Source organism: Lissotriton helveticus, chromosome 1_1, assembly GCF_964261635.1.
Source record: "Lissotriton helveticus chromosome 1_1, aLisHel1.1, whole genome shotgun sequence".
NCBI lineage: Eukaryota > Metazoa > Chordata > Amphibia > Caudata > Salamandridae > Lissotriton > Lissotriton helveticus.
This window is the reverse complement of record NC_136057.1, coordinates 2,063,114,299-2,063,141,718: the sequence shown is the minus strand read 5'-3', so window position 1 is coordinate 2,063,141,718 and position 27,420 is coordinate 2,063,114,299. Positions and strand designations below refer to the sequence as shown.

General features: G+C 43.9%; 1 protein-coding gene across 4 annotated transcripts in view; it reads right to left on the bottom strand.

Annotated features, from left to right (window-relative positions):
- Window positions 1-26,976, bottom strand: part of USP33 (ubiquitin specific peptidase 33) — a 372,522-nt gene extending 345,546 nt beyond the window's left edge. For 2 of the 4 annotated variants that reach the window (XM_078645171.1, XM_078645190.1), the window contains exon 1: window positions 26,847-26,976. The gene's annotated coding sequence lies outside the window, so the exon portion shown is untranslated. Of the gene's footprint in view, window positions 1-23,461; window positions 23,529-26,846 lie in introns of all 4 variants that reach the window. The other 2 variants (XM_078645199.1, XM_078645180.1) reach the window with 2 other exon arrangements.
- Between the last annotated feature and the right edge of the window lie 444 nt (window positions 26,977-27,420).

The window sequence follows — 27,420 nt, the reverse complement described above, 5'->3', positions numbered from 1 at the left end:
AACGCTAAAAAAACACCCACGTTTATCACACAAATAAGAGTTGTAAAACTGATCCATTCCTAGGATTTGTCCTCCGAGCTTCATGTAATGAGCAGCGCATAAGAAGTGTGCTAAGAGACGCAGAAATAAAGGGAAGACTTACAGATTCTGTGCTGTTGCAAAAATGCTAGTTAAATTTCAACATACTCGCAGAATAAAGAAGCAAAAACAACAGGGCATCTCAAACCTCATTAATCGATCTGTAGCACAGACAGAGTGAACATTACATTGGAATACACGACGCAAAGATCCCCATGTAGCACCTCAACACTAAATAAAGATTATTTAAAGTATAAGAAAAACGAGATGAAGTTTTGTAAATAAATGAGACTATAATTTCCTTTCTCTCTTACAAAATAAATCCTAACATTGCTTTTGAAGACCCATGGACTGCATATCACGCAGGAAACGTGAAGTGGTGCTCCACCAATGCGTAACTGTCACATATTGGCCATAAAGAAGGGATAAAGATTACACTTTTTAGGTCTCGCCTAGGCAGCGCTTGCTCTGTCTCCTCTAGACTTCTTCCAGACATACTGTATTCAGGATATGGGCATGAAGCTCCGCCCACTTTGTGCCCATCTTTTTAATTGGCTCCTGAGACTGTCATTTGTAAAAGATGGCTTTTCACTGGTCAATAGGCTTAGTAGTCCCTCCTTAGTACCACCTTTTCTCTTCTTGAAACCTCCCATGACATCACCTGTTACATGAGTTGTTAATCGGTATGTTTTAGTTACAGCCTCAGAGCACTATTTTCTTAAATGGCTTTCTCCTGCCTGCAACACTGGTCCGCTTCTTCAAATCTTCAGGTCCGATTTGCTTTGGTCGTTTATGCTTTATTTTGCAGCACTTACATCGCACAGCATGGGGACACCACTGTTTGGGGTAGCTGTCGTGCTTTATAAGCTTCAGTATTATTATTATTATGGGCGCTCCCACTTGAAATTTCAGCCTCGACAGAACGAGTCTGCCCAATTGGCTTTTGTCAATGGTTTATTTTGTACATACAGCACGGCGTTTCATCGTAAAGCATGGCTGGCAGCTTTTTAAACAAGCATTGGAAATGCAATAGGTCGCAGATTTATTTGAGTTAGAGCTAATGGCATTGTAAATGGCAATGTCGTTTAGCGATGTGTTATGGAGTGTATGCATGTGGTGTGTAGTGGAATTATGTGGGTTGGATTGGAATTGTAGCAATGGTGGCATGCGCGAATATGTTTAAAAGTAAAGTGCACCATACTGCGATTGCTACAATAGTTAATTGTGGATGCGTTAACAATTGATGTGTGCACTGATGGCAGATGGTGTGTGTGTGTCTGTAGAAATTGTGCACTGATGGCAGATGGTGTGTGTGTGTCTGTAGAAATTGTGCACTGATGGCTGGTAGTGTGTGTGCCTGGTGGAAGCGTGCACTGCCGGCTGGAGGTGTGTCTGCTTGGTGGAAGCGTGCTCTGACGGCTGGTGGTGTGTGTGCCTGGTAAAGGCGTGCACAGACAGCTGGTGGTGTGTACCTGTTGAAAGCATGCACTGACGGCTGGTGATGTGTGTGCCTGGTGAAAGTGTGCACTGATGGCGTGTGTGTGTGTGTTTGGTGAAAGCGTGCACTGACGTCTGGTGTTGTGTGCCTGGTGGAAGCCTGCACTGACGGCTGGTGGTGTTTGTGCCAGGTGAAAGCGTGCACTGACGGCTGGTGGTGTTTGTGCCCGGTGAAAGCGTGCACTGACGGCTGGTGGTGTTTGTGCCCAGTGAAAGCGTGCACTGACGGCTGGTGGTGTTTGTGCCCGGTGAAAGCGTGCACTGATGGCTGGTGGTGTGTGTGTGTGTGTGGTTGCATGTGTGTTGTGTGGTTTGTTGTGTGTGGTCTTGTGTGTGGTGTGTGTGGTCTTGTGTGTGTGGTCTTGTGTGTGTGGTCTTGTGTGTGTGGTCTTGTGTGTGTGGTCTGGTGTGTGTGGTCTGGTGTGTGTGGTCTGGTGTGTGTGGTCTGGTGTGTGTGGTCTGGTGTGTGTGGTCTGGTTGGTGTGTGTGGTGTGTGTGGTGTGTGTGGTCTTGTGTGGTCTTGTGTGGTCTGTGTGGTCTGTGTGGTCTTGTGTGGTGTGTGTGGTCTTGTGTGGTGTGTGTGGTCTTGTGTGGTGTGTGTGGTCTTGTGTGGTGTGTGTGGTCTTGTGTGGTGTGTGTGGTCTTGTGTGGTGTGTGTGGTCTTGTGTGGTGTGTGTGGTCTTGTGTGGTGTGTGTGGTCTTGTGTGGTCTTATGTGTGTGGTCTTATGTGTGTGGTCTTATGTGTGTGGTCTTATGTGTGTGGTCTTATGTGTGTGGTCTTATGTGTGTGGTCTTATGTGTGTGGTCTTATGTGTGTGGTCTTATGTGTGTGGTCTTATGTGTGTGGTCTTATGTGTGTGGTCTTATGTGTGTGGTCTTATGTGTGTGGTCTTATGTGTGTGGTCTTATGTGTGTGGTCTTATGTGTGTGGTCTTATGTGTGTGGTCTTATGTGTGTGGTCTTATGTGTGTGGTCTTATGTGTGTGGTCTTATGTGTGTGGTCGTATGTGTGTGGTCGTATGTGTGTGGTCTTATGTGTGTGTGTGTGTGTGGTGGACTTAGTTCGAGTTTTCGTACCCTGCACACTCACACACTGCCCCTACACACTCACACACTGCTCACCCTAACACACTCACACACTGTTCACCCTGCACGATCACACACTGTTCACCCTGCACACTCACACACTGTTCACCCTGCACACTCACACACTGTTCACCCTGCACACTCACACACTGTTCACGCTGCACACTCTCACACTGCTCACCCTGCACACTCTCACACTGCTCACCCTGCACACTCTCACCCTGCTCACCCTGCACACTCTCACCCTGCACACTCTCACACTGCTCACCCTGCACACTCTCACACTGCTCACCCTGCACACTCTCACACTGCTCACCCTGCACACTCTCACACTGCTCACCCTACACACTCTCACACTGCTCACCCTGCACACTCACACACTGCTCACCCTGCACACTCACACACTGCTCACCCTGCACACTCACACTGTTCACCCTACACACTCACACAATGTTCACCCTACACACTCACACAATGTTCACCCTACACACTCACACAATGTTCACCCTGCACGCTCACACACTGTTAACCTTGCATACTCACACTCTGCTCACCATGCATGCTCACACTGCTCACTCTGCATGCTCACACACTGCTCACCCTGCACACTCACACACTGCTCACCCTACACACTCACACACTGCTCCCCCTACATAATGCGAAAAGACCTAACTCTGCCCTTTGGCCTGTGTTGTAATCGTACAGTAGGTTGTGAGTAGTTGCGCTTGATTGGTTGGGGCGTCCCCTCCTTGTTGCTCCCCTCACAGGGGGCCGGGTGCCTCAATGAAGCTCCCAAGACACGTGTCCAGCTGTTCTTTGTTTTAGCTCCTGTGTGTCAATGCACCGTGTAAGCGCACAAGCATACCCTGCTCTCTCTGGAACACTTACACTGCTGAGTCACTCTCACTCTGCAGTCACTCTCACTCTGCAGTCAATCTCACTCTGCAGTCACTCTCACTCTGCAGTCACTCTCACTCTGCAGTCACTCTCACTCTGCAGTCACTCTCACTCTGCAGTCACTCTCACTCTGCAGTCACTAAATTGCCCGGAATAGGACTCTTGCTGCGCGACACTTCATGCGCAGTGTACGCAGAGCCCGAGCCCTAAAAAAAGTAATTCTATGGGGGCCGGAGAATCCCCCAGTTCAGCACTGAGAAGGCCAAAGTCGTTTGCTTCACCTCCCTAAATTAGAGCCCTTTTCAGAGTGGTTTCTGGTCCTAGACAAGAGCGCCCTTTCGTAGCCTAGAAGTGTACTGGATGCTAGGAACTTCGGAATATTTCCGGGTTGATTCATCAGCTAACAGGGCTGGATCGGAGTCAGTCGCTTCTCGCATGACATAACCTTTCGTTTTCAGGGATACCCCCTGTTCTCCTACAAGAAACAGTGAGACTCGATATCCGACCCCTGGGTGTGACCACGACTTTATGGGATGCGACATCACAATCTCTTGTCAATAAAAAGGTTGACAGCCCACTTGGGTGAGTATGGCACTCTCTTGGTCAGTCTTTCTCCTTACTCAGCTGCGGCACAGGACGGCCAGTGTGTCAGTCCTGCATTGACAGTAGGCTACCACCAGGGGGCCTCTGAGCCCTTCAGGTCAGTTTTCTCTGCACTATGCCAAACTGTTGCCACACGAGGTACGATGATGGGCCTACCCCTATTGCCACTGGCTTGCCTACTAGCCTGGCGGCAGTGCAGTTCTGTCCTGTGCAAAACTTGGCCCGGTGAGGCCCACCTAATGCGTTTCAACGTCTGGGTGTGGCACAAGGACTCACTGCTAGGTGGCGTCGTGATCACTGCAGGAGGCAACAGCTGCAGCTTTTCTGAGGCTGGAGGTCTACAGCTCCTGCAGCCTCAGAACATTCAACACAGGAGATGGCTCCATCCCATGGCCTGCAGAGTGCCGCTCTTAACGAGTATCAGGTAAGGTGGCCTGCTTGCACAGCGGCCGTCAGTGTGACTGTTCTGGTCTAGGCTAGTGTTCTAGCCCGTGGAGGCATTATGAGGATTGGCCTACTTAGTCACTTACACAGCTCAAAGCGCAGTGCAGCAAATGGCCGATCGAATGCACTGAGGTTGCTCCTTCCCTTTGCGGCAGCCTCTCTCACACTACGGACTGTACAATGGTTAGAGCTGCAGACGTGGGCTCATGATGCAGGGCTGGTCTTTGTATCAGGTTTGCCCCGGTCAGGTCCACTGCCTTGCGCCTGGTGCTCTGATATATGACACTGCAGTTCCCAAATCTATGCCATGGCAGCTCATCTAGTTCTCTGAGCTGTGCCTTTCTTTTTCTTTGTTTCAAACGGGCGGAGCTGCACCACTACCACTGTCGGGGTGCCGCAAGTCACACAGCAGGACGCCACTCACCATGCCATTAAGTCTCTCTCTCTGGCACTGCGTGGCTCACCGCTTCACAGCAGGGAGGTGAAGCACCACACTTGCTCAGCAGCAGTCAGAGGCTGGGTTGTGGGGCCTCACAAGCTTTATTCTTCCAGGCAGTGGGGCTGGATGACACTATGCCATGGTGGTCAGCTTCGTTGACGTTGCCTTACTTTGAGTGCAGTCTCTTGACGCTGTGCTCCGCCATACTCCTCTCCTCTGCAGCAGGGGAGTGTTGCACTTTCCGGTAGTGTCGTCTTTGTTCAGGGGTTTTTGTAGGGCCGCTGGCTCTTCTCACTTGCGGGCCAGTTACCCACTTCACAGTCAGCGCAGTCCTTTTTTCTGCTCACATGGGCACTGCCGGAACGGAGAATACTTCTCTCCTCTTGCAGGAGGTTTAGCAGCACAGATGCGCATTGAGCGCTGTGCCAGATGCAACGCTTCCTTCCGTTTCTACTGACCTCACACTGCAGGGTTGGTTACTTTGCAGGTGGAGGACGTCATGGTATGTAATTGATGGCTCCTTCTCATCCTGCATCATTCGGTATCATGCTGCTAGTTGGTGCGAGGGTGAGCCTTAGAATCTGGTTACTCTGCCACGACGACATATTAAAAAAACTGCTGCCAGCTCGCACGTCGCGTAAGACCCACTTATCGCCATCGTAGGATCCTGCGCCCTAGATCCTCATGTAAGTAGAAGGTAGAAGGAAGACACAGAGGCAGAAAACAAGCAGCAGTGAAAGCAATCGCTTTCGCAGTTGCTATTGTAAAAAAAAAAAAACAGCGAGTGGTGCACGCGCCACTGCCAGCATATGTTTTGAATTATCGCAGCTGTCAAGCCACAATAATTCAAAACATATGGCCTCTGGTCCGCGTAACAGACACCAATAGGCCATAGGCTGAGCTACGCGACCGCCTATGGCCTATTGCGTGTTCCGTTTAAAAACAGCACGCACACAAAGGCCAATGGAAATGGACCTTGGAAATCGACACGCACGAGCTATGTGGAATTTCAAGGTACATTTTCAAATTGCCCGGAATAGGACTCTCGCTGCACAACACTGCTGTGCAGTGTACGCAGAGCCCGAGACATAAAAATGTATACATGTCACTTTCACTTTAAAAGGCACAGTTTGCAGGTGCTTTCTTCTGTACATACAGTGCGGCCCGGCCAAGCTTTATCACACAGCATGGCCGGTGTGGCTTTTTTTTTTGTTTGAAATGGTCCCACACCGTACACAGAAGGCATTGGAGGGGTGCGTGGGAGTGCGGGCAGATTTGCCAGCAAACACTGGATGGGTTTGGGTGCACTTCTCTTCTCCCCTCACGCTGGCTACTTTTGCTCACACTGTGCCCCAGCTGCTAGCAACCCAACAGACCGGCCAGCCACAGTCCTCCTAGTTTTATTTTACTTGGTCCCACCCAGTAGATAGCAGGCATGGGAGGCATGAGGGGAAGAGCTGTGCAGCTTTGCATATTCAAAACAGACATCTGAAGAGCAACCTAGGATTTTATTGAACAGACAGCTCCCTAACCTTCTTGTTTGAAATGTACAAAGCTGAGGTGAATTTCTTAAGAGAGAGAATTCTGTTCAATTATCATTCAGCAATCACGGGAAGCGCGTTTGCTTTCAAGCCGCTCCCCCAGACGTCTTGGAAAAACATGCTTTAGAAACAGCAAAGCGCTCCCTAGCTGCTGACTGGATTTATTCTTCTGTAAACATAACTAGAAATACAAACAAATACAGCAGAAACATTTCAGGGCTCGAAAAATCAAAATATTCTTATTAGACCTGCAGGTCTAGTAATTTCAAATATCTACTCAATCTAACTGTAATGCACTTGACCTCTTGAGCAAAACTGACAAGTTAACAAGATTTAAAGGCATTATTTAGCAGGCCTGGGTGTAGTTTGCAGAGTTTCGCTACTCGGAAATCCGCGAAGTGACAAATAAAACTCTGCGGACTTCTGCAAGTGGTGGAGCTCAGTGCGTACTGCCATTCGTGCTGGTTTTCCTGCCACTCTCGTAGAAATTCTACCCGGGCGATAGTTCGCGCACTTACCGTCCACGAGCGGGGAAAAACTCTGCTGCACTACGCAGAGTGCAGTTTTCTGCCCTTCGCGAGCTCCGCGGAGCGCAGAAAACTCAGCAAACTCCACGAAAGGAGCACAGTTCACCGCCCAGGCCTAATTTTTATTGCTAATTTACTCTGTGAGCAATAAAGAGGCCTTTAAATCTTGCTATCTTGTCCCATTTGCACTGCTTTCAGAGACAGAGGTCAAAAGTCAGTCTGTCTTCCTAACCACCAGAAAGGGCGAGTAGGACCTAAAAATAGCTCACCCAATTTGAATCTGGCTCGCAAATGCGAGCACATTTTTCGAGCCGTGTATTTTTCTATTACGGTTTATGAGACGTGGAAGACTTGGAGTCTCTAATGACTGTGCTCTTAACATGAGCAAACTGGAGGTCTCTTACTGTTTTCTTAAAGAAAGACGTCTCAATAATATAAAATGTATTTCTGGCCAATACACTTCTGTCAATTTGCATAAATGAAAAACACCAGAGACATACATACATGTGCTTTATAACAAATCACTTATTTTATCTTTTTTGTACAAAGGAAATGTTTTTTACGTAGACAGGGCAGATATATTGTGTCTGCCAGCCAGACGTGGCAATCCCTTGCACTGTGTTGCATCTGCCTATGTGGTATTAAACAGTGGGCCTGAGATTGGCGTTATACACAGTCTAAGATTGTCCCATCAGCGTCTAGAAAGCAATCATTAACTAGGCTTTTTAAAGCCCTCCTTACGCAAGTTTACGATTGTCGACTCATTAGCAGTCTAACGTGTTTACCTGGAAAAAAATTGAGTCAGACCCAATTGGTTTGATAAGCCGGTTTATGCTTCCCTTTGCCACAGCCCAGCAGAAACAACAATAACAGTCAGACAACTTCTTAACAACTATGTTCCAGATTACTGCGAGGAAAGAAAGGTAGAGAGCTCCAGGTGTCCTGTGCTGACATCCTGCCTGACGAGGGGGAGGAGGGTGTCTTCTTAATGTGTGTAATATTGATTATAAAACGTGGTCACAATAATCTTACAAATATTTTAATTAAAGTTCATGGTTATTGTTAGTATTAAATTCATTAAAGCTGGTCTTCTAGTTCTAGGAAGCTGGCTTTCATTCTGTTTGAGGTTTGCGGGAGAGACGCCAGTTTAAACATTATTAAAAGTATTAATAATGTAGGTAAGAGATGTTCAGTGGGATTTTGATTGTTGGAGCCTATAGTTTCACTTTTTCTATTAGAAGTACAAACCTGTAAGGTCCAAATGCAAATCACAGCTGAGTAAAGCAAAGTAAAGAGGTCACACAATACCACAACAAACAAATTCATGACTCACTATACATTTTATAATTTCGTAACATGCCACACGATTCAACTACACACACTTCTGCTCCATATCATCCCACATAATTACAAACGAACTCCACAAAGGTCAACTTCACTCCATGCCACAAAATTCCACTTTTTATAAACCCACTATGCTACATAATTACACTCTTTTTCAAATACAATTATACTCCACACAACACAATTCAACTCCAGATAATTCCACTGCACATAATGACACCCCAACCTATATTTAGCCTCCACATATCTCCATTAGATTCCAAAATACATAATTACACTCCAAAAAGCAAACTGAACTTTGCAACATGCCACATAATTCCACACCTTCCAATACTACTCCCCACCATTCCACATAGTGCCACTCCAACACATCCCGCATAATGCCACATAACACCACACAATTCCATGCAAAACAATTCAACTTCACACATTTCTAATACACACCACATAATTCCACACCAAATTACATATTTCAGCTACCCAACACAATTCCACAATACACCACATATCTCCAATACACACACACAGATTTCAACATCATGCAACAAAATTTAACACCACACTACACAACACACAATGGCATTCCACATAAATAACTCCATAGGACACAATCACACTCTACATAATTCCACTACAGATAATACCATTTAATTATGATCGACATAATTCCACAGCACATCATGCCACATACTTCCACTACAGAACCCCAAACCACGCAATTTCACAATAAACAATTCAAATACAACCCACCTCTACATCGAACTACCACCAACCTGGCCATCTCTCCCCCACACACCCACTGCCCATCTCACCTCTCTCTCTTCCTCACACTCCCACTAGCCCCTCTCATCTCGCAATTCCACTGCCCTCTTCCCCATCCTTCCCTCATATTCCCTGCCTCCTCTCTATATTGCTTGCTAACACAGGCTAGCTTACTGTACCTCCTAGCGCTGTGTATTGGCCCACCTACCGGCCATCCACACTAATATCTCCCTCTCACACCTTTCTCTTGCTCTCTCGCACACTCTTACCGCCTCGTTCATATTGGTTCACTTCAGTTTCTTTCCCGTGCCTTTTCAAGATTACTCTCCTCCTCATCTTAGGGTGTTTTCTGCATACACAGGCACACCTGTGGCCTGCTTTATCCTTCTTTCTCACACACTCTTTCTGCTCCTCATTCTGGAGTTCATTCACCACTTCGTGCACAAACTACATATACCCTCTCTATCTATTCTGTCGAGCTCTCCCCTCATCTATTCACTATGCCTTATAATACCACTACACAAAAAAACTACACAATTCCCCCCCACACAATGTCACAACTAACAATTCCAACTCAACCCGCACACATCCACCCCACTCCAAACCAAAACACATGGGTAAAAGACATGGCCATTTACAGAGCCAATAGCTTAAACTCTCACAAATGTGAGACCTAGTGCACTGCAAATGCTTGTTCAATAGTGAAGTGACCACAGCGCTCTATAAGGAGCTTCGTACAAAACCTGATGTGTACATGGTGGGATGATGTGTGTAACAGCCGGTACAACAGTTGTGGCAAAAAACATAAAACAGTGGTGCAGGAATTGTATCTTCAGGTAAGTCTAAGTAAACATTGAAAGAAATCCAGCTAAAGTTGGCTTCCAAAACAATTGACAGGGAAAGCACATTCAGGTAAAAATTATGTGCAAGTGAATACTCAATAGTAGGTTTAGAAAAATCCATCATAAGCCTATTTGACCTAGTTTCTTCAGCCATTAAGTAGTTATTTCATCACAAATACACTGAGAAGTTATACCGCCGTTGTAGTTCTGTGTGGCAAAAATGTTTCTTACAATTAAGAATATGTGCCAGGCATTGATTGCTAAACTTATTTGTGCACAGAGAGAAGCAGATTATGTACAGACCTGGCAAAGGTTCCATGCATGATTTTGTGATGCATCCAAATAATCACAACAAAACTCCTTCTCAGCCTGCCATGTAACAGCATCTTCCACTTTATTTTTTAGTTATTTAACATTTGTTGGCAATTCTATGTGCTAAACTGTATTCAGGGTCAATAGAACCTCACAATCAGACAAACGAACCCAAAAGATAAGCAGCATAGCCAGCATATTAGACCTTGCCTAACAGGAGTTATGATTTACCCTCAATACATGGCAAATCAACAAACAAGGACCCAACATAGGAAATGTACTGCCTTCTCAGGACCTAACACAGGAAATGTACTGCCTTCTCAGGACCTAACACAGGAAATGTACTGCCTTCTCAGGATTGACAGATTTTCCTAGGATCGGTCAAGAGAGAAAAATCATTGGAAAGCAAGGGGCTACAAAGGCAGCACTGTACAATATTCCGGGAAAAAATACTAAGGTGCAGCATCATGCACACATTAGTGAATTAGAGTACTAATCTGAAACGTTATCCTTGCGGAAACCGGTGAGATTTATCTGAAGTGTGAAAGTCCACCCGATTTCCATTACTCAACGATTTGCCAAACGGTGGCACTGTGGACATGTTGCAATAAATCAAGGGAGGGACAAAAAGCAGATTATATGGTCATGGACCCACGCTTCTAAATAATCATAGTTACGTGAAAGGGGGCTACTGATCCTCCAGGAAGAATAAAAGGAGAAAGTAAGGATGTAAAGCTGTTGGTCAGGACTAGGGAACTGATTAGAGGGACCAGGGAGGATCCAAGTGATCAGAAGTGAATGCCTTCACACACCCAAATCGTTGTCATGCTTCATCATTGAGCTGCTCCTCGCTGGGGCTGCGCTGCAATGCCAAACGATCCCCTCGAGGGGGCTCTTTATCAGAGATCTGATTTTAGCCATAATGGTGAGTGCAAGTGAGATTTTAAGTGTAGGTTGTGTACGAGGTGATTTAAAATAGTGATAAAGGTACCGCGAACTACTTTAATAAAGGTTGTCCCATTGACAGTGATAAAAAAATAAGTAGCTATCACAGAAGCCTATGTGCTTAGACTGCTCTGCCTGGAATTAAAAGGGTCTGACCTGTGAGGGCAATACAAACTTGTTGAATAAACAGAAATGGGATCAAAGTAATCATCACTCTTGGTGACAAACAGGGCCTCCATAAGGGAGCTAATCTCATAAACATGTTGATCAGAGTCACTCTGAGACGAAAATAACAATAACATGACCCTAGATGATGCGATTAAATGACCGGATAATTAAAGGACCTCAGGTTGATAAAAAGTAAATGTCTTCGCTCATGATACTAGCCATAACCAGGATGCTAAATGGTAAAGACAGGTATGTCACAGAAAAAAGCTGGTCATTACATCAAAGGGCCAGCTGGAAGGAACACACAATTCATGTTGCAGCTAGTACACTGAAGACGAGGGTAGATGCGTGTTCCCTGGAGTATCTTAATGTGTACTGTGTATTGAGTGCGCTCCAGGGAATGTCATCATTTAATACCTATATATAGGTGTCAAAGCGGAAACCCCTTTTTGTTCCTTGCAGAACACAGTTTGCTTGTTCCAGTGATTATGTGCTTCCAAAATGGTCCATTTGAAGTAGCCAGGTGTGTGGTTTGCTGCGAGAAAGCGAGCACTCATTTTAGTGGTGCTGCGTTTGCACCAAACTTTGCTTCAGTGCTTAGTGTTTCTTGTTTTTGCTGGTCTTGTTGTCATACCAACGTATCTGAGCATGAATGGGCAATTTATGAGGTATACACAAGATTATTTGATGCAACAGAAAATCAATAAATTGCAGAACATACAAAGATTTGAAAAAGAAAAGGTCTTATCATATATCAGAGAACACCTGGTGGGGACACTCCATCTGACGATGGTACTTGCACACTATGGAGAAATCAAAAATTGTTTAGTAGTTCATCTAGTGCAGACAGTTGGGGTAGTCATGATAGCCACCTGGGGGGCACCAACTCCATCCATGTACGGGTGTTACTACCTGGACTGCAGGTCTAGTGGGCTCACAGGGATTATGACTCTTGCGGAGTCGCGGACACTCTCCTGTTTTTTTCCCCTTACTTTGTGCGTCATTTACAGATCTGGTATAAATGGCCTACCTACCCCCATTCCCTTGCGGTGTTGTCCTTCTCCATCCATGTTTTCTCCTTCTACCTGTTCTTCCTTCTGCCAAGCGCGCTCTTGCAAGAGTACAGCGATTTCCTTATGAAAACATCCAATTTCATGTGGGAGATGTGCGCCTATAAAGACGCGTGTGACCCGTTGCCAAGGTGCTTGGCTTTGAGTAATTTCTCCCGGGTCTCTGGAAAAGTAACTTTTGCTGTGCCAAGGTGCTTCCGGTTGATCGACATTCCGCCGCATTCACCCCTCTGACTCACCAGGGACTGCAGGTGCAGTTCCAATTCCTTGACATTTGGTGCTGCATGTGCGGAATCCTCACCGTGTGTGCGGCGCTGTTGGTGAAGGGCTGCAAGAGTGATGCCTTGTTTTGGTGTTTTATGTGCGTTCGGCATTTCCGCCCTGTGCGTTCTGCATTTCCGCTGTGCGCATCTTGCAGTCTGGAACGGTTCCTCTGGCGAACTGCTTTGTGCACACAGCAGTTTGCCGTGCACACCTACCTGGCTATTGAGGACCACAGGAGCGGTGCCTCTTGATATTGGACAGTGAGCTCGGCATTTCCGCTGCTTTCACCTCATTGCTGAGTGGAGGACCGCTAGAGCGGTTCCTCTGTGGATTTTGCCTTGCATGCTTGGACTTTCGCCAAGCACGCATTTAGTTATCTTGCATCTCAGGAACTGCAGGCATAGTTCCTCCTAGGCACAACGCGTGTGCTTGGCAGTCTGCTTCTCACACTCCGGACAGTCTTTCCTGGATCCCTTCGTGAAGACAAGTCTGAACACAGGAGCCTGGTGTCGTCTTAATTCCTTCCACACTCCCTGGATTCCTCTTCAAATCGTATTTTCTTTTTTTATGTAGACGTTTGTGGGTCAGTGCACTGTCCATTGAACTTAGAGGCCTACTTTATAGTGAGGGAATATTTGTTTTCCTCTTGTGGCTCATTTTCGTTTCAGGAACCAAAGTAAGGTGCTATTTCTAGACTATCACAGAACATATGCCTACTTTTCTCACCACCACCTTTGGGCATCTATTCCCTATGATGTGAAATAGGGATAATCCCCGATTTTTCATTGTTTCCCTTCCCTGGATGTCTTTTCGATGGTTGCGTTATCCTCTTTTGAAAAATGGTGAGTAACACTAGAATACCAAGAAAAGGAAAGGGGAGAGAATGCTGGGGGTCTTAGAGAATGAAACAGTCTTCTCCTGTGTTGTACAGTTTCCAGCCACTTACCTGTTTCTTGCATGGTTGTGTTTTCCAGAGTGTGGTGACGCCCAAAATCTAGAAAGACTTGAGATCAAACCCATCCCGTATCCTAGTCCTTTCAAAAGAGTCCTGTGGCCCTGCTATGCTGATGACTTCTCCGAAGTTGGTTTCCCTCCTTCTTCCTTTCCCCTTGGGACCAATCGCCCATGATGCTTTATTATCGTGGAAGGATGGTCTGGAGGTGAGGGGGGATTATCTCTGTTTCCGAGGCCCCTGGCTTATGGGTGAGTGGATACACGGCAATGGGTACCTAATGGCCCCATGTTCCGCACATCAACCAATGTGGCAGTCTCATTTCCACATGCCCCCACAAATACCTCACCCACTTTGTCCCAAACACTTCACTCACCCACCTTTTTATTTAGACAGAGGCTGGGGCAGAGACAGAGGAAAAAGAAGAGGAGGATACAAATGCGTCAAGCTACAACAGTCGGAAATGCAAATGCAGACCAGGAGCCAGACAAACAAATAAACTAGTGGTCAACTTGTCCACTAGAATGATAACACCAGATGAGAAAGATGTTCTCCAAAAGAGCCTGGGTTTCATTCCAAATTTACAAGAGGATAAGTTCTTCCTGGCTAACAAACTGCACAACTTTTTCTGACAGATTAGACTCCATGGCCTTCTTTCAAGGAAAGCAGACATCAGAAACCAGTGATTCTGGTTTACGCAACCCCTCCCGATTCACCCCCACAGCTGGGATGACACCCTATGAAGTCTTATGCTTCCAGCAAACAGTACTTATTGAAGTAGAAGAGATGAAACCTCCGACACCCTTTAACAATATGGCAAACAAAGAAAAAGAGGCGGTGAGGACCCTTTACACTGACTCCATGATAACCATCAAACCTGCAGACAAAGGTGGTGCTATGGTCATTTTGACCACCACAGACTATAACAATAAATACCTTTGACCACTGCCAGATAACAGGCACTACCTCCCTATTAACATCGACCCGACAGAGGCTCCCCACAAGGATTCAAACTCTGGTTACAGCACTGGAACCAGAAGGCTGGATCATGAGAAACTAGACTGAGTTCTTGATGAACACCTCAAAGATACCGTACTTCTATATCTTACTGAAAATCAGTAAACGGACACTCCCCCCCTCCCGCTCGACTGATTATATCAGGCATTGGATCCCTCCTGGAACCAGTGTGTAAATTTTGCGACTACTGTCTGCAATCGATCGTGAGGAAGATTCCATCATTCCGTAAGGACACCAGAGACATCCTAAACCTTATCGGAGAGAAAACCACCTGAACGAGATTGACCTTCTAATGACAGTCGATGTTGAGGCACTTTATACCAACACCCCCCAGGACGTCACTATCGGGGTCATAGAGACCAGCTTTCTATTTGGCACATGAACATTAACCAAACTAGTGAGCTTTATTACCAAATGTGCCTCCATCACACTGAAAGAACATTTCTTTCTATTCCATCAAATACAAGCCACCTTGATGTGTAGCACCTTTGCTCCCAGCTTAGCCTCCCTGTACATGGCTGACTTCGAGATGGAATTTATCTCTGCAAACACAAATCCTTATAATACCATTATCATTCTATGGCGATGCTACATAGACAATATCATCCTCTTCTGGCATGGTGATACCAACTCCTGGGAGGATTTATTCACTCAACCCATTCTCGAGATTTACCAAGACCACCTCTGAGAGAGAAATACCTTAATTTGACCTCCTTATCACCCTCGACAATGGTAGACTGCCCACTATTCCTTTCGAGAAAACTACTGACTGCAATAGTCTTTTACTATACAACAGTTACCACCTTAAAGCTCTCTGTGACAATCTCCCTTATGTGCAGTTCCTCTGCCTCCATCGAAATTGCAGCAATACTTGTGACTATAATTGACAGGCTACAGAACTTAGCACCAAACTTAGAGCCCGTAAATACTGCTAGAGGACCATGTAAAATGGGCAGAAATTACTACAGAGCAGCACTGCTGGGATCCAGGATCAGGTCCAACGACAATATGATTATGAGCATAACTACTTTCAACCTCAACTCTAAAGTATACAGAAAATTATACGAAAACACTGGCCAATACTAAATTCAAGTTCCCTCAAGTTTTGCAATGAAAACCACACAGAACCTGCGAGATATGCTAATACACACCAGACCACGGGCTGACCCGAGGCCCGAACAACGCACTCTCTGGAACCTGCGCCAATTCACAGGACATTTCCCCTGTGGCTCATGTGAGGTCTGTCATCTCACTGAAATCGCAAAAGAAGTTAAGTTGGATCACTCACACACATGAACACAAAGAAGCCACACCTATTGTAGCACAAAAAACTGTGTTTACCTCATAAAATACCCAGACATGCTCGGATAAACTGGTATGACAACAAAACCGCCACAAATAAGAATCACTGAGCACTGCAGCAACATTTGGTGCAAACACATCACCACAAAATTAACTGTTCACTTTCTGGCAGCCAACCACACCCCTGACTACTAAAATGTATCATTTTGGAAGCACATAATCAGTGGGACAAAAAACCCTGTTACGCAAGGAACATGGCTTTTCCACTTAGTCACCCATATAAGGGGATCAAGTGACAACTCAACTCAAAACATGATATTACATATTAAGAAACTCTAGGGAACATACATCTACCTACGTCTTCGAGTGAACTACCTACAAAGTAAACTGTGTGTTCCCTCCAGCTGGCCCTTTGATCTAATGACCAGCTTCTTCAGTGACATACCTGCCTTTACCATTTACCATCCTGGTTATGGCTAATATTATGAATCAACACATTTACTTTCATCAACCTGAGAACCTTTAATTATCCAGTCTTTTAATCAGAATATCTAGGGTAATGTTACTGTTATTTTGGTCTCAGAGTGAATGTCTCTGATCAACATGTTTATGAGATCATCTCCCTAATGGAGGCTCTATAGATCACCAAGAGTGATTATTACTTTAATCCCCTTTCTGTTAATTCAACAACTTTTTAGTACCCTGTGGTACTAAGCAGGGGACAATCCACAGTGTAGGTTTTTGAATAAAGTTTAATTGAAGAGGTCTCAAATCAATATGCTGTCAGTATAAATGGCCCAGGGCATCTAACGTTCACACAGCTATTCAAAGGAAGACAAATTACATTCCAGAATATAACACAAGGATAACCAATTACATCTACTATAGCTTAACAACATGAATGAATATAGATAAAATACTTAATAAGAATGCCACAAATCCCTTTTCCTTTTAAAAAAAAAAAATAAAAGTCTGAACACACCTAATAATAGAAAAAAAGCTATAAACAACAAATATAAAAAATATAGATTTAGCGCAAGGAACTATTCTTTGTATCTTTTGGGCGGTCTAGTAGTTGCTTTCTCAACAATAAACCATCAGAATTTCTAACCACTTTTCCATACTGATTGTCTGATAAGTTTTGTACACCATCTCTAAATTCTTTTTTATCCTTTCCCTCAAAGTCACTGTTTTTATTAGCAATATTTCTTTCCACCTTGGCAATTCTAGACAAATGCCACCATTGCCCATTTGTCACACACCACAGCATTACCTCTCAACTCAATAGCCCAAACTGGATCCCAAAATTTCAAAAATCCTTTTCTGTGCAACAAGGGATCTTTGATTCAAACCAGGTCCCCGACCCTGATCTTCGACTTCTTGGTAACACTGTCATTAAACATCATTTCTCTCTAACAACATAACATACTGCTTTTGTCACTCAAAATCTTAGCTTTTTCACATCCATTCAAAACATCACAACTCTGACCCATCAAATCCACCTTCCAAAAAGGACACAGCGAATATACCACCTTTCTCCCTCTCATACCACCTTTCTCCCTCTCATAAGCTCAAAAGGTACCTCCACCGTGACAGAATGAGGTGTAGAACGGTAAGCCCAAATCAATTCTCTTAACGCAGTCTGACAATCCATGTTCGATCTGATTGCACTTTGAATACATTCCACCAACACTCTGTTAAACCTTTCCAATTTTCCGTTAGACTGGGGATAATAACAAGCACTGGCGTTGCCAATAGGTTTCGCATTTGGAAAGTTGGAGCTATTGGTTTTGTAAATGACATTTTATATTTATATATCGTTATTGGCATTGTCAATAACAATATATAAATATAAAATGTCATTTATAAAACCAATAGCTCCAACTTTCCAAATGCGAAACCTATTGGCAACGCCAGTGCTTGTCTTTTCTATGCAGTTAAAATTCTAGACGAACCCTTGAAACGTTCTGTACGAGAACCAGTAGGGGAGACGGATTTTTAGACACATACTCATGTTTTTTTAAATTCAGGATAGTAATCCAGTTTACTTGTTCCAATCACTGGCAAAGCCAATGAGTGTATCTACCGTTTGGAGTCCTACCTAAACGATTTAAAGCCTACAGCAGGGATAAAAAATGTTTCTGTATACAACGTGTTCATGAGACATAGATGTAATGTTTTTGGTATACATTGGAGATGTAAAATACTCCCATGTACATTGCAGCGCGAGCTCGCCATAGGAAGCAGGATTTTCCACCAGAATTATTCTGAGCAAATCACTTAATTTCCATGTGCCTAAAAAAATGAATGTGACCTTGTGTAATGTAACAGGCGCTCATGCACCCAATACCATTGGCTCGAGTTTGACTTATATTAAAGTGCACAAATAAAAACATATAAACTCCTGTGACGTGCTCAAGACCACGGTGCCGTGAGAAAGCCGACTTTCATTATCACTCCAGCGGCTATTCTGTTTACCACCACAAGGAGGTGTTCAGGCGCCCGGGGTCAGGTCAGGCTGGCCCCGAGAACCACTGGTAATCGCAGCATAGGAGACGTGCAAATGTGAAACCAAACAGACGGGGTGGGGGAGTCGAGCTGCAGAAACATTTCACGTGAGTGCTAGAATGGCTTAGAATACAGGGGCATCTGCGAGCGGCTGCAGGAGCCACAGACAAGGGGCATGTGTTCGGCTGTAGTTCACATATACATGGGAGTCCTCGGCGTCCCTAGGTACTTACTGTGAAGAGAGGCTGGCTCGCAGTGAAGAAAGGGAAAAGGCACACGAAGGCTGCAAGAAGGAAAGGAAAAAAAAGGGAGGAAACCAAAGGAACGAAAAAAAAACCTTCGAAAAGAAAGAAAGAAAGAATCTTCAAAAGCGCTCCGGCATGTTGTGTCTTGCGTGCTACATTACGTACTGGTGAAAACAGGAGTTGTTAACTGATTCTTTGTTTAATTTGAAGTACATTTTATTTATGTCTAAGTTTCGCCTTTGTGTCCATGTAAAGGCAAATGGCCTCGCAATGCTGGCAAATGGCCGGAGGGAAGCCGGATGGGGGCGGGAGAGCCTGGTGGGGGGGCGGGAATGCGAGCGAGGGGAGAAGTGTGGCAGGCGGATTAGGGAGATGCGCGTGCTTGTGTGGTCACGTGACCCGCTTTTGTGGTCACGTGACCCTCACATGCACTGTGGAAAAACCGCAGTGGTTTGACGAGTCGATCGAGCCCTTGAATTTTCGCCTATTACATTCGCAAGCGAATGATAATAGGCGAAACCTAAAAAGGAGTGTGTAGATGTTTCACACCACATCTATCCAGGAAGTTTTTCATGGCCAAAGACATGCACTGAACACCATTGTCTGTGAGGAGTTCACCTGGTGTTCCTTCTCTAGAAAACACCTCACCAAAAACATTTATCAGAGACTCTATTTGGCACTACCACTCCTCTCACCTCCAGCCACCTGAAAGATGATCCATCAAAACTATGAAATACCTTATCCTGGAAAGGCAGAATACTGAAAGGTCCCAAACAATCTACAGCAATTCTCTGCCACACTTTGCTGGGATTGTTTACCGGAATGGGAGTGGGCACAATGGTAGATAAATGCTTGTCACTATAGCAACACAGCGTGCAGTTTCTCAGTAACCTGTCCACTTCAGCATCCACACCTGGCCACAAAAAATAATTTCTTATTCTGCGTTTGATGGCCGTCCTGCATAAGTGTCCCACGTGCGCAGTCTCTAAAATCTGTTGGCGAAAGCATGAAGGTGGAACCAGCTAATCACCTCTCACCAAAATATCACCTTCCAAATATAGCTCATCAGCTATGTTACAGTATGGTTTTAACAACACATCAATTGACTTTTCTCTCGGCATTCCCGATTTCACCAAAGAAACCACTTTGCTCAGCTCCACATCCTCTTATTTTACTACAACACTCCACCATGTCAGCACAAATCACTTGGTATTCAACTTTAGCAATTATGCGCTTTTCAATATCATCATGTGCAACTTCCAATCATTTTCCACAGGCAACCGAGATAGAAAATCTGCCCTAACATTCTTACCACCTGCCATGTAACTTATCTTGAAAGTGGATTCTAGCAATTTTGTCGATAGTCTTGCCAATCTGGCATGAGATTTTTTAATCTTGAAACCTGATAAAATATCAACCAACGGCTTGTGATCCGTCCTAAGATCAAATGCTCTTCCCCACAAATATGGTTTACCCTTTTCAAAACCCCAAACACAGGCTAGCATTTCCTTTTCTATAACAGAATATCTTGTGTCCACATCTCTCAACAACCTAGACGCAAATCCTACAGTGACTTAAACACCATTGCATATGTGAGACAACACAACACCCATGCCATATGCACTGGCAACTACAGTCACGACCTTCCACGTAGGGTTGCAAAGCAGGTGCTGACAAAAAACTTTGCTTGATACAATCAAAACTGTGTTGACACGCACTGGAACAAACAAAATCAGATTTTTCTAAAGCACATTTTTGAAGCAAGTTGTCATTTCTGCATAGTTTGGTATGAATTTGGAGTAAAACTCACACAACCCTTAAAATGACCAAAGCTGTTCTCTATCTGCGGGATGTGGTGCATTCACAATGCCCTCAACAATACTGGGCTTGGGTTTAACTCCTTCAGATGTCAACACATACCCTAGATATTCTATTTTGTTGACACCAAAAACGCACTTGTCCTCTCAGATTGTTACACCATTATTTTCCAGCACAGACAAGACATTCTCCACACACTTATCATGTTCCATCATAGTATCTGCAAAAATCAGAATGTCATCTTGGAAAATAATGTTCAAATCATTGTCAAACATTCTTGTCATGACTTTCTGAAAAAACGATGTTGCTGAGGCCAGCCCAAATGGCATGGGGCAAAATTGGAACACACTATCCAGTGTGACGAAGGCAGTAAGATGACGGGACTGCTCATTTAACACAACCTGATGATAAGCTGCACGGAGGTCTAGGTTGGAGAACCCTTTTGCCTGCCCTACAGTATTGATCAAATCTTCAATCCACGGCAAAGGAAAACTCTACACCCAAATGGAATCATTGACATTGACCACCTTGATATGTGGAGTCCTGCTGGGTTCTTCATCACTATATCTCAGCCACATCGACACAACTTCTATTAGTTTTAATTCAATGCTTTTGTTATATGCAGATGACACTCGGAACAATCACACCTGCCACTGCTTCTAGGTCCAAGTTTATGAAACCTATCAAGGCAGGGAAACTGTTTCTTAAAGGATGGGCTGTTTTGAAATTGAGGACGAGTGGCGAAATATACTAAGTGTGGGGGTGCTGATACAGATGTAAAGTAAGAATGTCAGTCCTATTGTGAATGGTGCTGCTGGGAGTGAGCCTAGGTATGTACAGCGGCCACACCTCAGAGCCTCCAGATTCATGAAGGACTATATTACCATATGATTGGGAAATTCATTAGCACTTTAAACTACAGTATTTAGTCGCTTGTTACTCAAATGGTATTTTATGTATGCTGTATCATTTAGTTTATATTTTTTTGTGGAAGAAGTGTAGTATCTGCTGTAATGTAATCTTGATGTCCCCTTTCCCTTAACCACATTGGTTTCAACTTTTTCTCTGGAAAATGTATTCTAGAATGTTTATATTAGAATGGAGAAAAGGTTGTGGATGTTAATCAAGTAGACATTGACCTTGGTAATGGCTTTGCAATAAAGCCATTTATTCTATCACTTGGAGTGTCTTCATCATGTGGGAATTTCACAATAATTCAAGAGACAAACAATCCTGGTCATGTATACACCTCGATACAATAATGCTTCAGAAGCAAAGCTCTTAGAAAAATGTTCCTATCAGGGTCGGTGTGCTTTGTCCATATGCAGTGTTGGGGTTTTACTGTTCTAGACTGTAAAGTCAACACACATACTTCTTTGAAGCCCTTGCCACTATTATTGTCCTCTGGCACTCACATGTCAAAATTCTGAATTTCCCATAAAACACTTTTCTGGTCTACTGTAAGTCCTTGAACAGGAATATTTAACCAATGATGGATAACATGAACAATATCTATATGCATGGCTTGCCTACTGGAAAACATAGGCCCAGAATGTGCTCTTTTCAACTATCCTGCAGCTGGAAACCGAAGTTCTCTAGACACCTAACATTGATCTTCTAGTAACCATGGAATTCGCACCAACACATTTCAAAGTCCTTAATGCTATAGGCAAGAAGAACTTTTCTAAGGAATCTGTATTTCCAAAACTTCCAGGCTGAGGAAAATCGTAATCAGACCTAGGATTTAAAGAGGGGCACCCTTCTCTAAGCTGAGAGCAAATGTGCTCTCAATCAGCTAAATGATGGTGTGTTAAGCAAGAGCCAACATTCACATCAGATTATGTAAATATGATGTCATAAAGAGCATGCCACTAACTTGTACTGAAGCTTTGAAACAAAGTCACTGACAAGCGTTTGCAGCGGTATGGCGGTGCTTTCAGTTTCAATTATTTGTACCAATTGCTCGTACGACCACTGCACACGAGTCCTGAAAAAGGCAGTTATAAGGAATGGTAGATTCTAGTCTTGATGCTTTACAGGCCTTTTAGGTATAATGGTAAACCCAGTTTTCATCAATTGTGAAATTTTTGATTCCACCCTGATCTTTGAACAGTAACTAATTACTTGATTTTTCAATTTTCCTATCCAGATACTGCGGTGCTTACTTAATAGTTCCTGACAGTAATGTGCACCTTTCTTGTGCCTTAGATTTCAGTTTAATATTTGGGGCATTATTTAGGTATCCTTTATTCACTGTAGATCGGCTAGCAGTATTCATGTTCAGTTCCTTGTATTTCTGTAATTTCAGCTTGATGTCCTTGTGGTGCTAGTATCTCTGGTTCATTTTACTAGGTTACACCAGTCTATTAAGATTTCTTACTTGCACATTTTTGTGGTGCCTTCTTTACTTTGCCGTATTCTGCATGCTCTGGTTACAGTGATATTAACCCTGCAAATAATTCCATTTTCTACGTGTATGATATAGGTTGCATGCTATACACTGATGTTAAACTCATGTAGAGTCGCAAGCAAATTAGAGATGTATGACACTTTCTGCTTGGGGAACAATTTGCACACAATGTATAGACTACTTTACTTCATCACAATTTTAAATACTAATCTTCAGTATTGATTAGAACATTACCAACAAACTGAAAGTTTAATGAAAACAGTAACTCAACACAGAACCAGTATACGCGTACTAAAATATCCTATGAACGGGAACAGAGTGTAAGAAGTGTGTCAAAACACAATGACCAAATTCATAAATTATAATTTTTCACTAGAACAAAAACTTACCACGTAAAAAAGTGGGTTACTTATATATCAGTTGTGTATATGTATAGTTATTTTAGTTCTGCAACATCTAAAAAATAAAAAAACAAAGTCAAATAGCCCACAAAACATCTCGTACATCTTGGTCAGGGTCAGGCTTGGGCATAGGCAACCTAGGTAGTCTTAAAGCACCAAGGATCACATAAAGCTACCAGCACAGTGGTCTGCATGCAAAAAAAGAAGGACTTAGCAGCCACTCGCGTTCAAAGCTATGTTGTTGTTTTTTTTAACAGTGTGCCCCTGATGAAGGGTCTGTGACCCGAAATGCATTGGGTTTCTAAGTCACGATTATCACAATATTTCTGACTGCGTATGGCAACAGAACTAAATGATGCTATACACTTATGCATATCAACTCACAATTAACTTTTCATTAAAAAGAATATTTGGAAAGAAATGGGAATAAAAAGGATCTTTCGTAAGAAAAGGGTGACGAACATATGAAAGTGTCTAAACCTATTGACAAATGTTGATACCAGTGCGCCTTGGGACTGATATGCAGGTTGGTGCTATCGCAAAGTTGAAGTAACTTTTAGAAAGTTGGCATTTTGTTGACGTAATCATTTGTGCTTTCTGCCAGTATCCTGCAACCTTCTTCCTATGCTAACCTAAGGTGCATCAAGGGTCAGTTGGCTCACATCCTGTCTGAACTACAGGGAGACAACAAGCTGCAAAGGCCTGACAGGCTGCACTGGACTTGTCTGGACCTGCAACTGGACCTACCTGAGCCCTGGTGGAGTGTGTCCCTGATCCCGAAGAGATGCTTCCCCAGGTCCTGGTCCCTTGGCTGAAATTGGAGAAAACTTGTCCTTGCCTCACTGAAGGTTCTATCAAATACAAAGTGAAGCCCTGCAAAGCCTCGCCACACAGCTGAAAGCTTCATTGAAACTGACACCAAGTGATGCAAAGTCTTGCCGCATAGCTGAAAGCTTCATTGTAACTAACGCCAAGCGAAGTAAAACCTCACAAAGCCTTGCCGCACCGCAGCAAGCTTAATCGGAACCAACGTCGACCAACACAAAGCCCTGAAAAGCCTCACCTCACAGTTGCAAACCTCATTGGAAATTACACCGAGGGCAGCGAAGCCTCGCACAGCAACACAATGCAGACCTTGCATCAAGAACACATCGTATGACTCCCAGCGTGCCAAACCTGGTCTGTACCAGGTTTGCACTATATTGCAGTCAGCCTTTACTTGTGATTTTGTCCCAGTCTAGCACAAGTAGATACCCATATTTGGCACTTTGTGCTTCTTGGTGCTATTTTTGTGTAAACCTCTAAAAAAACTCTCTCTAGTTCTACTCCCTGGATTTTTGTTGTTCTGGTACCATTTTATGCATTAAAATTTACTATGATTTTCAAAATTTGTTTGGGATTTTTAATGTGTTGTGTTTTCAATTTATTGCTGTTTTTGTTGTGCATAAATACTTTACATATTGCCTATAAGTCAAGTTAGAAAGCTTTGTGTTAAGCAACCAGAGGGTTAAGCACAGGTTAATTTAGTGACTTTTGGGATTCACAAGAGGGCTTGATTAATCACACAACAAAACATGCTTGAGAACATCTGTCCTTTCACAAAAGAAATGTAATGACTCCTTCTCAATATCAGAATACCCTAAGTTTGTTGTCTTAAGTAACACGTCTGGTAGCAGATGCACTTCTAAGAGCATATTTCTGGCCTAACTGATAATTCAAGATTGGGGAGCAACACCCACGCCATCAAGCTTTCTCTGCATATGAACCAAAACTCTGGAAGGCCTTCCCTTTGCACCTCATATTTTCTGCTTCAGGGATGTAGTTCAGGAATGGGCTCAAAACACCCCTTTACACAATCTTCCTACCATCCTAGACTGTGTCCCTTCCCTCGGCCACGCCAGCTCACAGGGATTAGGTTTCTTTCAGTATTTCTATGCATTCCCTGTCCTGAGTTCTGATTGTAAACATCCCTACAAGCAACTCTATCGTCACGCATCGGCTACTTATCATGTTACTAGGCAGGCGTTTCACTGCTCCAAGCTTTGTAAACAGTCGCAATGAAATGCAAAGTAAACTTTAGTACAAAGATGGAAAATGCTTCATGAGACTAACAAACTATATTTCATAGGAGCATTTCAGCCTAGAAGTGACAATTGTGTACGCTACAGTCTAACAGGACACTTGTTGACAAATAAACAAGCCCTATAGTTGGTTATAGGAGATTAAGTCCACTACATCCATATCAAATCCTTCAAAAGCAACAAATTAGAGTACTGAGGTATACAGCGTTTACGTGGAGGTGATTCCAATTAGTGGGTGCATGCTATTACCTGAAAGTTGTGTAGTTCCTTGAAGCACAACTAAAACATTTGCAAAAATATACTCCTTCTTTTACAAATACATCTCATTACTAATCATTTATCATAATGCTCTTGAGGTCATTATCCTGTTTTTCGTGGTCATCATCCTGTTTATCTTTTAATTATATTTCACATTCAAATCATAATTAATAAGAAAAACACAACGAACATAGAAACAACCAATTTACTGGTCCACTTCACTAAATTGTTCATAAGATGTTTATACATACTGCTTGTGTTATCTTCAATCATAACATTTCCTTTGGGCCCATACACATTTCGGACCCCATGATCTCACAGCCTTCAGATTTCCCAGAATACAATACTGAGATACAGAGCTTTTAGATGAAATGCTAAATACACAGCTGCAAACGGTGTCTGTAGATCAAAGAAGCTCAATGTGATGATGACAAGTAAGCTCAATTAAGTAATCTTGGAACTTAATATTCTTCTGAAGTGCAGTTGGCATTGGTGTTAGGACAGGCGTTATATTTCTGTTTAAGTTTAATAAATTCCGTTTATTATGTGTGGGGCAGACACAGCCGATTGCTTAAAAACTGATGAGCATTAAATAGATCCAAAAGAAATCATCGGATTATAGGCAACTTGGAATTCAACGAGGGTCAGGTAACACACAGGACCTTTGCTCTGCTTCTGCGGTGGAATGGCACGCTAAGGGGAGGATGAGTGCGCAGAGATGTTGAGACTTGTACATGGAAGCAGAAAGACCAAGGATGCTGAGGTGCACATACTATGTGCTGGCAAAAGATGCCAAGAGAAAGGAGGGGTGGTCCTGGAGAATGCTACGGTGGGAAAATGTTAAATGCCCAGCAAAACGCAGATAACGGGGAGATGCAAGGGCTGCACGGTACGTAGACACGAAAGAGTTATGGGGGTGGGGCGCCTGCAAGAAGCACTCATGGTGTGGAAATTACTGCAGAGGGCACCGGGGCCTGCCGGTGAGGTTGCATGTGACAGGTCGTGTGGACCAAGACGGGTGCTCCAGTGCTCACCTTTCAGGCTCCGGCTGCAGATCTTGGATGGGAGGCGCCGCTGCAGACAGCTTCCGAAGCCTGAACGTAGGTAGCAGGTGCCTCCCCCATACAGCGACCGCTCTTCCGGTTTCCGGACTGAACGAGTTCCTAGTGCGCATGTGTAGTATGCTTGATCTTCACGGCATATGCTGATTTGCCTACTGTCAGAATCACTGTGTTGCGCATGCGCGCAAGCGCCAGCAGCAAGAAAAGTAGTGAAACTGACTAGTGAGGAGGCATTTGGAATAGGAAGTGGGACGATGCAAGTAGCGATAGTTTAAATTATATTACTCTAGAAATAACAGGCTTTTATCAAGCGGTGTAATCTCTCTGAACCGTACATATCCTTTATTTGTTCATGGAATGACTAGAACCGGTCTTTTAAATTAACAGTTCGTGCATGCCATGAATCCGCAAAGAAAGATTAATTAACCTGGATTAATGACAGAATGTCGTGCACGCATCAACTAATGCCAGTAAGTGTCACAGTCCGGTAAGAGCATTCATTATGGCATTAGAAGTGGACAATACAAGAACGATGAAGAGGGTTGGT